The 14,862-nt window shown below is 39.9% G+C and overlaps 1 long non-coding RNA gene across 1 annotated transcript; it reads right to left on the bottom strand.

The window, feature by feature from the left end:
• On the bottom strand, positions 1–9,296 carry LOC129352041 (uncharacterized). Its single transcript, XR_008604840.1, has 4 exons — positions 9,174–9,296; positions 8,556–8,729; positions 8,241–8,414; positions 1–47 (listed from the first exon to the last, which is right to left on the bottom strand). It is a non-coding gene; the product is annotated as an uncharacterized LOC129352041 (long non-coding RNA).
• Between the last annotated feature and the right edge of the window lie 5,566 nt (positions 9,297–14,862).

The raw sequence follows: 14,862 nt of genomic DNA on the forward strand, positions 1-14,862 counted from the left end.
ATTTCCTCAGACCTGGAGTCAAGAATCGGCCTCCAGCAGTCTCCACCCTGAAAGGAGGAGGGGGGTGAGACCATCAGTCTCTTTCAGCAGCAAACATGGACATTACATGTCTCTCAGACACACATTGTCCTCCACTGAGACAGGAACAATCAGTAATAAACAAATAGCAGATAAATCATGTTTTATTGTGTTTTCTCTCTGTAACAGTTTAGATTAAATTTGTGATTCTATGCATCAGAATTTCAGGATGACCTGCGTCTCTCTAACATCCTTAACTTCAGTCATTTTCAATAAATTACATTATTTATGAAAAGTATTTCAGTAACTCGGCTCACAAGTTAACACATCATACAGATTAATTCCCCACAAACTGTTTTAAAGCTTTTAATTGTTAATGATGATGATTTGTTGCTTACAGCTCATGAAAATATTTCTGATCAGATTAAAGATCAATAAAAAGAATGAATGCAGAAATGTGGGTCTAATGAAAAATATGTTTAATATCTGCTGAAGTTGTTTTAAAACCTGACAAACGAGCCTCATGGGAACCATATTCTAATTTATTGAATATGACTGTAAATATGAGATTATTGACATTAATCCAGTTTAACGTTACTGGGACATTCATGGCAGGAGACGCTGCTCCATGCAGATCAACTTGTGCTGTGATAAATAACTGAGGTGGAATTGGTGACTGTGGAACCGTAAAACTAAACTGGAACTGGTTCAGACTGAAACTGGGAGCTTTTAATTCCCCAATCCATCCAAAGCTATTACAATCAGATTCATGATGTTCCCAACAGTCCTGCAGCTCAGCCTCAGTTGGATGATGGTCATTATGTCCCTGTAGATTTACCCAATACACATTCATCAGCTTCAGTCTTCTGAATCTTAAAGGAAGCTCCAGTTTCAACTTGCAAAGCAGCTAAAGGAGATGATCTGAAAGCTCCACAATATGTCCGTAACCCTTGTGTTTGTTCGCTATCAAGTTTTCTCCACTGATGGTCAGCAGCTGCTATATATGCTACACCTCCATAATCTAAGGAAGATCTCATGAGAGTCTGATAAACTCCCAACAGCCACTTCTTGAAGCTCCACATTCCTGCCCAGAAAGACAACAAATTATTCATTTTTTTACATTTATTTTGAACTAATTCTATTAATTTAGGTTAGGTTTAGGTTAATTTTTCATCAAAGATGACACCTAAAAATCTCACTTTATTCACTTGATCAAGCTTCTGATTATAGAGTTTTAAATTAACCCTCTTCTATAAAAACATCACTTGAGATTTTACAACTGACATCCTAAATCCCCATTTATTTGCCCAACTTTCAAAATGGCCTCCTGCATCTTTTTCTGTAAATATATGAGATGATGCACCCAGAGAGCCCCATCATCAGCAAATAAAGATTTCCCTATACTTATATCTATCCCATCAAAAATATCATTTATCATAATATTAAACAGAATTGGACTACACACACGACCTTGTGTGGTAGTTTGTGTATCTAGAGGAAAAAGCAACTCTAACTTCCATTTCTCTACCAAACAGAAAATCTAAAACAGTTATAAACCTTCCCCTAAAACCAAGTTTTTCTGGTTTAATCAATAATCCGTCTTTCCATAACATATCATATGCCTTTTCTATATCAAAGAACACAGCTATCACCATTTCTTTATTTGTTTCCTTACTTCTGACTCCAGGCAGTTTCACATCCATCGTATTTCTTCCTGCACTAAAACCACTTTGATATGGACAGAATACATTTTTACTTTCAAGAAAATATGATGGTCTTTCTGTTACTATCCTCTCCATTATTTTCCCAAATTGAGATGTAAGAGCTAAAGGTCTATAGTTTGAAGGGTCTGTAGGATTTTTACCTGGTTTCAACACAGGAATTATAACTGACTGTTTCCATGCAGCAGGAATTATTCCTGTCTCCCAAATCAGATTAAAACATTTTAAAATAACAGTAAGCGATATATAATTAAATGTTTAAGCATTATATAACAAAGTCCATCTTTTACTGGTGTTGACTGTTTAGCTGTTTTCAGCTCATTCATAGTAAAGGCAAATCTAGCTCTTGATTTGAGATGATTTTCTTATTAGTGACTCCTGGATTTCAGCTAAAATCTTCTCTTTATAACTCTTTATATCTTCAGACAGATTTTCTGAACTATGTACTTTAATCAACGTTTCTGCTAAAAACTATCTTTTCTATATTACTAACAGCAATTTTCCCATTGAATTCTAGTTCAGGTAAGGAAATGTTTTTCTTAACACCATTCATTTTCTTAATAACTCTCCATATCTCAGCTAACTTAGTTTCTCTTCCAATAGAATTACAATATTGCCTCCAACAAGCCTTCTTAGCACCTTTTTGTCTTTCTAACTATAGCCTGAGTTTTCTTATATTGAATTAAAGCTTCAACAGTATGCCATCAATTTAAAAGCATTATTTGTTCCCTTTATAGCAATACTACACATTGCTCATTCCACCATGGAGTAGATTTTTTATTTCTCCTTCCCTGTTTTAGAAATAACACTTTCAGCTGCATTAATAATAACAGACACAATCTTTGAATTACATAATTCCACATCAAAAAACAAGTTTTCATCAAATTTTTCAAACTGGTTTTTAACAAAATATTAAAATAAATCCCAATCAGCCTCACTTAATCTCCATCTAGGGATCATTACTTCCTGTTCTTTAACTACTTTAGAACCAACCGTCATTATAATTGGAAAATGATCCCATAGGAGAATCACTCAGCACCTCCCAACATGTAATTCCTGCTATTCCCTTTGCACCAATGTTAGATCTAACACACTTTCTAAATCCCTATTACAATCATATCTAGTAGAACATCTATCATTGACACAAACCAGTGAATATGATTCAAGAAACTCTTCAATAACTAACCCATTTGAATCTGTATTTAGACCCCCATAAACTATTATGTGAATTAAAATCACCGCACCATACAGTCGTTCCTTTATTCTGAACATTTAATTCATTAAGATCTTGAATGTTCAACTTCTTGCTAGAATTATACAAATGAATCACTGAAATCTGATAGTTATTAAGATCTGGAAAAAAAAGATCATATTTCTGTCCTATTGATTCCACTTTATAACTTTTACCATCTTGCACAAAAGTTTTCACTCCCCCACCTGGTCTTTCCTTTCTATCATGTCTAATTGTTGAATATCCAGGGATTACAAACTCTAATTGGGGCTTAAACCAAGTTTCTTGAATGCAGATCAAATGAGGTTTAATTATCAAATCAGAAATGTATTTCTTGAACTCCAGACTATTACTAATGAGACTTCTTGCATTTAAATGGAATATAACTAACATGAAGAAGAAGGGCCACCACTGCATGATGAAAATAAAGAAGATTGTGTCTCATTCAGTTTTTCCTTATTTGACTCCCAGCTAGCATTCTTAACATTAAGATACTTTTGTGCTGCCTTCACAATGATTTGAATTTTTTCTGTTTTCCTTTGTGTTTGATCAGTGCAATTTATAACCTCCACCATGAATAAAACAAAATCCTCTTTCCTCATGAATAGTGTCAACTTTAATCTTATTGCATTCCACAATTAGAACTTCCTTCTTCTACCCCATCACTTTCTTTGGATGCATCATTGGTTGGACAGGCACTTTTTCAGCCGCTTCTACAGAAGGGATCCCATTAGTAATTTTAATTTTCTGTACTTCTGCAGCTCTTGTACAGGGGGAGCTCTAGTAGACAGGGGATGTCCTGAAACCTGAACTATGTTCACCTCCACAATTACAACATTTTAAAGGAGCTCCCTCCTCACATTTCTCATACTCATGATCCCCAGCACATCTCCCACACTTCTGTTTCCCCTTGCATGCCACTGCAACATGTCCAAACTTTGACATTTAAAACACTGTAGAGGCAGAGGAATAAATGGTCCAACATCATAACTCATATATCCCACAAATACTTTGTCTGGTAGTTTTCTCTTCAAACTTTATCATGACAGAAAAGCTATCACTCCTTTCTCCATCCTGGTTCCTTTTCAACCATCTGACTTCAACTACTTTCCCTCCTGACATATTTAATGTCATCAACTGGCACATCAGGAGAAATACCTAAATTACGCCATATACACATTTCCTGTTATCCAACATTCTCCCCTTACATTCTCACCTAAGACTTTTTTAATATTCAATCAATCAAATTTTATTGTATAGCACATTTCAGCTACAAGGCATTTCAAAGTGCTTTACATCATAAACACAAAACACAAAGGCATGCAACATAGAATAAAATACCAAGTGTTTTTTTTTTTCTTCTTTTTTTTCTTTCCTTTCTTTTTGTCACGGAATTTAAGCGCCTGTTACCACCAGACTCCGCCGTCCGTTTAACCACGGGTATTCGCCGGGCCCCGTTGCCCACAACAGGAAGAAATAAATAAATAAATAAATAAATATCCACAAATACGAATCCATACATATTACATTTCAAATAAAACTCTAAACAGGTCTGTTTTTAGTTAAGATTTAAAGGAAGTCAGGGTTTCAGCTGTTTTTTACAATTTTCTGGAAGTTTGTTCCAGATTTTTGGTGCATAGATGCTGAAAGCTGCTTCTCCTCTCTTGGTTCTGGTTCTGGATGCAGAGCAGAACCAGAACCTGAGAGTCTGGAAGGTTGATACAACAACAGCAGATCTTTAATGTATTGTGGTGCTAAACCGTTCAGTGATTTATAAACTAACAACAGTATTTTAAAATCTATTCTTTGAGCTACAAGGAGCCAGTGGAGGGACTTTAAAACTGCTGTTATGTCTCTATCTTCCTGGTTCTAGTGAGAGCAGGAGCAGCAGCTTCTGGATCAGCTGCAGCTGTTTGATTGATTTGTTGGACAGGCCTGTGAAGATGCTGTTGCAATAATCAATGCGACTAAAGATAAACGCATGAATGAGTTTCTCTAGATCTGGCTGAGACATTAGTCCTCTAATCCTGGAGATGTTCTTCAGGTGATAGAAGGCTGATTTTGTTACTGTCTTTATGTGGCTCTGGAGGTTCAAGTCCGAGTCCATCACTACTCCCAGGTTTCGGGCCTGATCGCTAGTTTTTAGTTGTAATAACTGAAGCTGTGCATTGACTCTAGATCTATAGCTCTAGATCTATAACTCTAGATCTATAACTCTAGATTGTTCCTCTTTAGGTCCAAAAATAATGACTTCAGTTTTATTTTTGTTCAGTGGAGAAAGTTTTGGCACATCCACATTTATCTGCTCTAAGCATTTATTCAGTGATTGGATGGGGTCAAAGGTCACCTGGTGACATCATAATGTAGAGCTGTGTGTCATCCGCATAGTTATGGTAGCTAATTTTATTTTCTGTTATAACACTAGCAATTGAATAGATGAGCTAGTGGGAAAATATAAATATTGAATAAGAGGGGTCCTAGGACTGCACCTTGGGGTACCCCACATGTGACCTTTGACCTCTTTGATGAGAAGTTTCCAATTGAGTGCCCTTTCTTTTTGTTTAACATCATTACAAATGATCAATAAAGATCCATCTCTCATCACTTAACATGTTTCACTTTTCCAACCAGTGAGGTAATTTCTATAGTAATTTTTATTAGATTCCACGTACCAAAGGACACACCCTCGTTGACCGTTTTCTAGACTATTTTAAAGTCTGTCATCACAACTGTTTCTCCTTCTGCCTCAGAAAGAGACGATTCTGTTTATTGTCTCGATTTTCTGCGTTGTTTTTAGCTTTTGAATATTCCATGTTCCTTCATTTTCCCCGCCATCACAACCCTCATCCATTTCTGCGAGATCACTCCCTGACACGGGAGTGACCCTAAACACATACAACCTTACTGCCCCCTACTCCCGTAAAACGACCCGCGCGAGCATCTCAGCGTTCATGTTGCGTTTGAAGGCGGCTCAGAAAACCAGGTTACGGACCTGTTAAACAACAGATTAAACCGTTTTAACAGCTAAAAAGTGACCCAGGACATATGTATGGGAAATGCGGAAGCCCCTAATGCAGGCGTCCCCAAAGTTGGTCCTCGAGGGCCGGCATCCTGCACGTTTTAGTTCCCTCCCTGCTGGTAGTATCAAGCTTTTCAGCATGTCAATGTTCTTCTTAGGCGTCTAACGAGCCATCAAATTATCCAGGCGCGTTAAATCAGGGAGAAAACTAAAACATGCAGGATGCCGGCCCTTGAGGACCGACATTGGGGAACTAATGTATCAAATTGATGTAAGAATAACAGAGTTTGGAACGCAACCTGAGTGGCACATGTGAATAGGGCCTATAACAGGGGTGGGCACTCCAGGTCCTCGAGGGCCGGTCTCCTTCAACTTTTAGATGTATCTACTTCAACACACCTGAGTCAAATAATGAGGTCATTAGCAGGTCTCTGGAGAACTTGATTGCATTTAGGAGGTGATTCAGCTATTGGATTCAGGTGTGTTGGATCAGGGAGACAACTAAGAGTTGCAGGACACCGGCCCTCGAGGACCAGGAGTGCCCACCCCTGGCCTATAAGTTCAGAAAGAGTAAAGACCAGGGGTGGGCATTCCCGGTCCTCGAGGGACGGTGTCCTGCAACTCTTAGGTTTCTCCCTGGTCCAACACACCTGCATCAAATACCTGAACCGCCTCCTAAATGCAGTGAAGTTCTGCAGAGTCCTGCTAATGACCTCATTATTTGACTCAGGTGTGTTGAAGTAGAAACACATCTAAAGGTTTCAGGAGACCTTGAGGCCCTCGAGGCCTGGAATTGCCAACCCCTGGAATAGACTGATAAAAGTTCATACGTTTACTAGTGTAGCAAAACATGAATGAGACGTGTGAAGGCTACATCTTACCCCGAAAATATCAGATCCAGAACTCAGAGTTTAGCAGCTTAACTTGCCTCCACATGTTTTCAGATTTGATGTTGAATTTTTGAAAGTTATCAGTTCATGATATCAGGGAGGCAAAGGCACCAGAATCATTGATTACTTTCAAACTAACCAACAAATCAAAAAGCTCAAAGCGACTTGGATGTAACTTGTAACACAACAATTTATAGAAATGTAGAATGTAGAATGTAAAATGTAGTAAAATGTAGTAAAATGTAGTGGAGTAAAAGTTCCAGGATTAAATCTACTTACGTACAGAAACATGAAAACTGTCCTTAAGGTCAGGAACAAAGTTCTTGTCCCAAACAAAATCAGGTGAAGGACCTCTGCAGTCCCATGATGCTTCCTCTCCCTCTTCTAAACCATCTGATGGGCTGATATCATCCCTCTACTTTATCAATAAAATCTGATTCTTTCTCTTATTACCATTCCATTATTGATCCTAAATGTGACGTCAGAGCTGTGGATCTGGAATCTGATTGGTCGGATGGATATTTCCTGGTTTTCCAACACGTTGGGAATTTTCCCAAACTTTATTGAACATTCCCAAAAGTTTTTCCAACGACTGGAAACCTGAACACATTCGTCTTTTCTTGGATCTGTCTAAAAGGTTTTATTATTGTTTTTTAAATTCTACCAGTCAACAGAGCACAATTCTACTTTTTCACCATCATTCACTGCAATTCTTCATTTCCTCTAGAAAACAAGGGATTTCCATTCTCTCCTGATTCCTTTCATTCTTTGATCATTTTCCAGATGTCGCCCCCTGGTGGAGATCAAACTACTAAATGGATGAAACTGTTAAAATTCTCACTTTCTTTCTTTGCCTCATGAATTGTTTTCTTCACTTTTTATGTAATTTATTTTATTAAATTCTGAAAGTTGTGAGTTTTGTTTAAAATCTAAAGTTTTTTATTTTTCTCTCCCAGAACTTTAACATCCATCTGACCAACATGGAGTTACTTTTCTTCTCATCTTTGCTTCTTGGGGCTGATTGGTCTGAAGCTCCATCAAATATTGTCTTAAAGTCTTTCTGCCATCAGTGGATCATCATGGAAATCTAACTGAACTTAATTTATTAATTTAGTCAGAGTCCCTATTAAACTATTAAACCATCCACTCTTTAATTTTCCTTGTGATCCGTTCTTAGTCTGGAGAATATTCCAGAAAATTGGGTGATGATCTCTGCCTCCAGATAAGGCGTCTAAATATTTAATTATCAAATTAAACATTCAGCTTCAAACTAAATGTTTGCCAGCAGACTGACTAAAGACATTTCTCCCTCTTCCTCCTCTATCAGACCTTCTCTGCTCCTGCAGCAGGTTCCTCCATACCTGAGAGCTTCCAGTCTCCAGTGTGGATCCTTCAGTCCAGCCGACAGCAGCTTCACTCCTGAGTCTCCTGGATGATTGTAGCTCAGGTCCAACTCTTTCAGATGGGAGGGGTTGGAGGTCAGAGCTGAGGCCAGAGAAGCACAGCCTTCCTCTGAGACCAAACAGCCTGATAAGCTGCAGACACACAATTCATCACATGATGAGAAAATGAGAATATTGAGGTAGAAACCAAGGACTGAACTGATGGATGGATGGATCTGTAATTATGTTTCTTTTGCCCTAAGATGCAACAATTCGTCAAGAGCCCAGAGTTACCTGAGAGTTTCCAGGTTGCAGTTTGGACTCTTCAGTCCAGCAGAGAGAAGCTTCACTCCTGAATCCTGCAGGTTGTTGTTACTCAGGTCCAGTTCTCTGAGACTGGAGGACTGGGAGCTGAGAACTGAGGACAGAGCTTCACAGCTTCTCTCTGAGAGGTTACAGACACTCAGTCTGAGGAGACAGGGAGGAAAATATGTTACTAAATAATTCCTGAAAATTTATGTTCTTTCAGATCATCAATGTTTTATTGGACAGAGAAGGAACTGTCTTATTTTACACAACCTTTATATTTGTTTGAACTTCTTCATTCTATAGTTTTCAACCTCCAGCCATAAAGGACTGAACTACAGGTAACAAAGAGGTTAGAAAGAGTATTATAAATTTCCACAATTAACTTTATTAATCCAGTTTCAACTTTAGCAGTGGAGGAGTTTTGCTGCTTTAATATGTAACACTATGTTGAGATGCTATAGGAAGTCTGTTTCTTCTTTGCTCAACCCCCAATGGTACACTTTGAAGAAACGATACACCAAAACATAAATTAAACATGAATATTTACCTCATAATGAGCATATTTTTATTAAAAATAAAAACAGTGACAATGTGTGTCCTTACAGAGCTTTGTTGGAGGCTTTAACCACTGGCAGCAGCCTCAGAAGAACCTCCTCTGAAGCAGAGTATTTCTTCAGGTCAAACACATCCAGATCTTTTCCTGATGACACTAAGATGAAACCCAGAGCTGACCACTGAGCAGGACAGTTTATCTGTGGAGAGACTTCCTGAACTCAGAGACTGTTGGATCTCCTCCACTAGAGAACGATCATTCAGTTCATTCAGACAGTGGAACAGATTGATGCTTTTCTCTGCAGACACATTCTCATTGATCTTCTCCTTGATGTACTGAACTTTCATGATTGGTCTGTGAGCTACTTCCTGTCTGTGTCAGCAGACCTTGTAGGAGTCTCTGTTTGGTCTGCAGTGAAAGTCCCAGGAGGAAGCGAAGGAACAAGTCCAGGTGTCCATTTGGACTCTGTAAGGCCTGGTCAACAGCTCTCTGATGGAGAGAATTTAGTTTAGAGTCTCTAGATAATGAAAGGCTCTCAGATGTTTGTTTTTCTTCCATCAGGTTGACTCCAGAGTTAATGAAGGTCCGATGAACATGAAGAGCAGCCAAAAACTCCTGAACACTCAGATGGACGAAGCAGAACACCTTGTCCTGGTACAGACCGCTCTCCTCTTTAAAGATCTGTGTGAACACTCCTGAGTACACTGAGGCTGCTCTGATATCGATGCCACACTCTGTCAGGTCTGATTCATAGAAGATCAGGTTTCCTTTCTGCAGCTGATCAAAAGCCAGTTTTCCCAGAGACTCAATCATCTTCCTGCTCTCTGGACTCCAGTGTGGATCTGTTTCAGCTCCTCCATCATACTTGACCTTCTTCACTTTGGTCTGAACCACCAGGAAGTGGATGTACATCTCAGTCAGGGTTCTGGGCAGCTCTCCTCCCTCTCTGGTCTCCAACACATCCTCCAGAACTGTAGCAGTGATCCAGCAGAAGACTGGGATGTGGCACATGATGTGGAGGCTTCGTGATGTCTTCATGTGGGAGATGATCCTGCTGGCCTGTTCTTATCTCTGAATCTCTTCCTGAAGTACTCCTCCTTCTGAGGGTCATTGAACCCTCTGACCTCTGTCACCATGCCAACACACTGAGGAGGGATCTGATTGGCTGCTGCAGGTCGTGTGGTTATCCAGAGGAGAGCAGAGGGAAGCAGTTTCCCCCTGATGAGGTTTGTCAGCAGAACATCCACTGAGGTGGACTCTGTAGCATCAGTCAGGATCTCCTTGTTGTGGAAGTCCAGTGGAAGTCGACTCTCATCCAAGCCATCAAAGATGAACAGAACCTGGAAGTGTTCAAAGCTGCAGATTTCTTTGGTTTCACTAAAGAAATGATGAACAAGTTCCACCAAGCTGAACTTTTTCTCTTTCAGCACATTCAGCTCTCTGAAGGTGAATGGAAATATGAACTGGATGTTCTGGTGGGCTTTGTCTTCAGCCCAGTCCAGAGTGAACTTCTGTGTTAGGACTGTTTTCCCAATGCCAGCCACTCCCTTTGTCATCACTGTTCTGATTGGTTGATCTCTTCCAGGTGGGACTTTAAAGATGTCTTCTTGTCTGATTGTTGTTTCTGGTCTGTGTGGTTTCCTGGATGCTGTTTCAATCTGTCTGACCTCATGTTCATCATTGACCTCTCCAGTCCCTCCCTCTGTGATGTAGAGCTCTGTGTAGATCTGGTTCAGAAGGGTTGAACTTCCTGCTTTAGCAATCCCCTCAAACACAGACTGGAACTTCTTCTTCAGACCAGATTTAAGTGATGTTGACAAAATGCAGCAAAATGTCCTAAATTATCACAATAAGAAAAATAAGATATGAAAGAAAAATCATCTTTTGAATTTGATTACATCACCTCAGCAAATGTGTAATTTATCTATCATTCAAATCTTTGTAAAAATCCTCTTACTGATCTGCAGACAGTCAGCCAGCTCCTCCTGCTTCATCATCCTCAGAAAGTTCAGTGTGATCTTCATCACTGCCTCTCTGCTGCTCCTCCTCTGCTCTTCATCATCACCTCCCAATAGCTCATCTTCACTCTGACTCTCTGAATGTTCTGGGTCATCTGGACTCAGAACTTTCTGGATTTTCTTCAGCTCTTCACATAAGTGACAATGTTTTCCTCCAGCAGCTGGAACAGAATAATAGATGGACACATGGGACTGAAATCATGGAGCCAAACACCAGATGGATGTTGAACAGACTGACGGTCCTCTGGTCTACAAAATGCAGCATGGAGATGAATGTGAACAAAACCATAAAAAAGTAGTTGTTCATATACAGACCATAAATATGGAGTCCAGCTCTGTTTGATGCTGCTGGACAGATGGACCCCTGGGAACCTCTGAGCTCTGCTGGTCCACTCTGTGGAGGAACCAGGAACAATTAGGAAGTCAGGAAATATTCATCGAGCAGTTTTCACAGAGGAAATCACCAGGAGTTTCACATTAAAGTCCTTAATATAGTAAAACATATCATCACACAAACACAATTCAAAGTGAGGAAGAGGAAAATTATCTACATTGATGAATATCAGTAACACCAGAATAATCCAGGAACCATTTTAAAATGTTGATTTTGAACTTGGACTTCAAACTGTCAGCAGATCTGATGCTGGTGGAGACAGTTTCCCAGAGCTTGGGGACAGTGGAAGTGAAGGCTCTGTCCACACAGGTCTTCAGGACAGTGTGGGACATCCATCAGGTTCTGATGACTAGATCTGAGGTGATGTGGACATGGAGGAGGTCTGAAATATGTGGGTGTGTCCATGTGGGATCCTCTACTGGATATTATAGGGGGGATTTAAAATGGATCCTGTAGATCCTTGGAAGCCAGTGAGCTCACATTGTATCTGTCCACACAGAGACAACCAAAGGTCCATGAAGTGATATAAATAGTTAAATCTTACAACTAAATAGTTGTAAAGATTTAATGTTCCTGCTGATCCCACTAAGAACCAGCAGAACCTCTGATGGTCCATATCAGCTCAGTTTGGTTGAGTTCCAGCAGATCTCACCAACCACATCATGAAGCTTTCCTTCCCTGCTGAACTGCCCTCACAATGCACACAGGAACCAAGTCCTGATGGACCAGAATGGCTTTATCAGGTATTTCCCAGTGGAAATGTGATCCACTGTTAGTCTGACATGGAGCCAGGAAGCAGCAGAACATCATCATCAACATCCAGAGATAAAGATATGAAGGTGTTTTCATGAGAACAGAGCAGCTGATTTCTGTAGATAATGGATCAAACCTCTGGAAATATAACTGGAAACATCTGAGTTCTTTCTGGTTCAGTTTCCACAGTTAAAGCAATTAGATACAGCTCACCTCTCTGATGGTGGAGATCCAGGAGATTTAAAGGTAATGAAATTATCTTTAAATAATCTTTAAATTTGACATGTGTTGGATCTATTACCCAGCACTCTTGCTGGTCTTTAATAAGGACAGAGGGAGACGGTTAAATTTCCTTATGCAATCTTCCAATTGAACGGAGAACTCTGCCCAGAGACATTCCTTTGTCTCTGTCTCTGGACCAGTTCTAACGTGCTTCTCTGCAACTGCATATTTTATTTCATTGAGGCGTAGCTTAATTACAAACATTTGCATAGAAGGAGTGGCAAACACAATACACATTCTCAAGGTACCGTCTTTGCATCTCCCGAGGTCACAGTTGTTTGTTGTCTTTCTGGACCATAAAACTAGAGTTTCTTGGGACATCTAGCCTTTGATCCACTCTCCTGCTAGGTGTCAACTCTTTCCTCCTGGTTGGCACCTGTGGTCCCCTTGTCCTCCTGTCAGGGCAATAGTAACTGCAAGCATCTTGCTCTGTTCCCGGGATTCTCTGGTTCAGTTCCCGTCCCCCTCTGGGGTCGTAAAGTTCAGTTCCCGAGACTCTGGGTTGTATGCAAACAACCCATTCTTCCTACTAGGCTAAGTGCCACCCTGGCCATCCGTCTCCAAAGTGACAAACTCATTGCTTCAAAGATAAAAGAAACACAGATCCCAGGGCAAAGGTTTATCAACTTGTATAGTCTCCGAATCTTGAATATTTATATTTGTATTTATCTAAAAACATAACAACTTGTCACTCTTAAAGGACACACAGCTGGGTTCTGGTTCTGATTCTGGTTTGAATCTCTGATGGATCCTGAAAGAAAATCTCTCTGTTGTTTGCTTTCAAGATAATTTTTATGTGATTGTAAAATAAACAAATCAAAAACAGAACCGGACAGATCATCAACCTGATGTTCTAATGATTCCCATCAGAACCGGTCCAATCCTCCAACATGTTCCTGATCATTGATCCTCCTGAATAATGTCCAGCCTTCTTTAAAGAGCAGAAAGATCAGTTTTCTGAGACCAACAGGTTGGTTTGAAATGACTGAGAGAAGTTTGGTGATCTTAGTGTTGAGTTCTGACATGGAGCAGAACCAGGAGTCCTTTCTACTCTGACCATCCAAGGAGGATCTGATGGAGCTTCAATCAGAACCAGATGGTCCATTAGAGACACTGAAGCCCTGCTCAATCAGATCCACTAAATATTTAGTTTAACTGTAGAAATGGTTGATAATCTGCCATGTTGGATGATGTTTGAACTTCAGAGGTGGAATCATAAAAATAATTCATAGAAAATGTTTTATTTCAGAATGAATTTGTCTTTTGTCAGGTTTTAGAGAAAGAGGCAAATATCAAATATAATATAAAACCCAAGAGAACTTGGTATCATCACAGGGCCACAATAACAGATATAAACAGAAGTTACAGCAGTTAGAAACATCTCACCTCTCTGATGGTGGAGATCCAGGAGATTTAAAGTCCATGGGACGATCCCTTGACCTGTCACTCTTAAAGGAGACACAGCTGGGTTCTGGTTCTGGTTCTGGTTTGAGTCTCTGATGGATCCTGACAGAAACATGATGATTAAACTGAATCAGCAAAGAGGAGCAGCAGCAGCTTCATCACCACGTCTGTTCTGGCCTGATATAGTGAACGCTGTGTGAAAAGGGCTGTGGACAGTTAGAGATGGTGACCTCACCTCTGACCTTTGCTCTGGCTCTCATCTTCCCCACACAGAGTGGTTTTAGAGGGAGGGACTCCCTCCTTTCTGTCTTCACACTGATCCATGCTGCTGAATCCACATCAGCTCACACACACTTTCTAGCTTCACCTGCAGAGGAAACACACATCATTCATCTGCACATCAACTCTGATCATCCTTTACATCATTAGTGCTGGAAAAAGATCAGCTGCTCCTCCTCTGATTGGCTCTTCTTCTCTGCTTCATATCAGTGTCAGGTGAATGCAGTCAGACAGCAGAGAGGCAGAGGAAGCTGCCATCAGCTGCTGCTGCTTCTACTATCAGTCCACTAGATGGAGACATGGAGCAACATTTACATTCACTGATTCAACCTGAACAACAGGAAGTGTTTTCTGCTCCTTCAAAGATTAACTATTTCATAATCTGACTGGGAAATTGTTTTTTCTGACTTTAATGGTGGAGACCAGAGTTTGATTCCAGAAAATAAAACCAATTATCAGTTTGTTCAGAGAAGAAAATAAAGAAAACCAGATGTTCAGCAAAGAACTTCAAACGGCAGAGATTTTAGTTTTTGAGCTGAAATCAGAAGTGAACATTTTCTCCAAAAATCAAAGTTCAAGTAGGAAACAAAGCAAACTTACAGTTTGTTC

This window comes from Poeciliopsis prolifica, unplaced genomic scaffold, assembly GCF_027474105.1.
Source record: "Poeciliopsis prolifica strain line A6 unplaced genomic scaffold, Auburn_PproV2 SCAFFOLD071, whole genome shotgun sequence".
In the NCBI taxonomy this organism is placed as follows: Eukaryota; Metazoa; Chordata; class Actinopteri; order Cyprinodontiformes; family Poeciliidae; genus Poeciliopsis; species Poeciliopsis prolifica.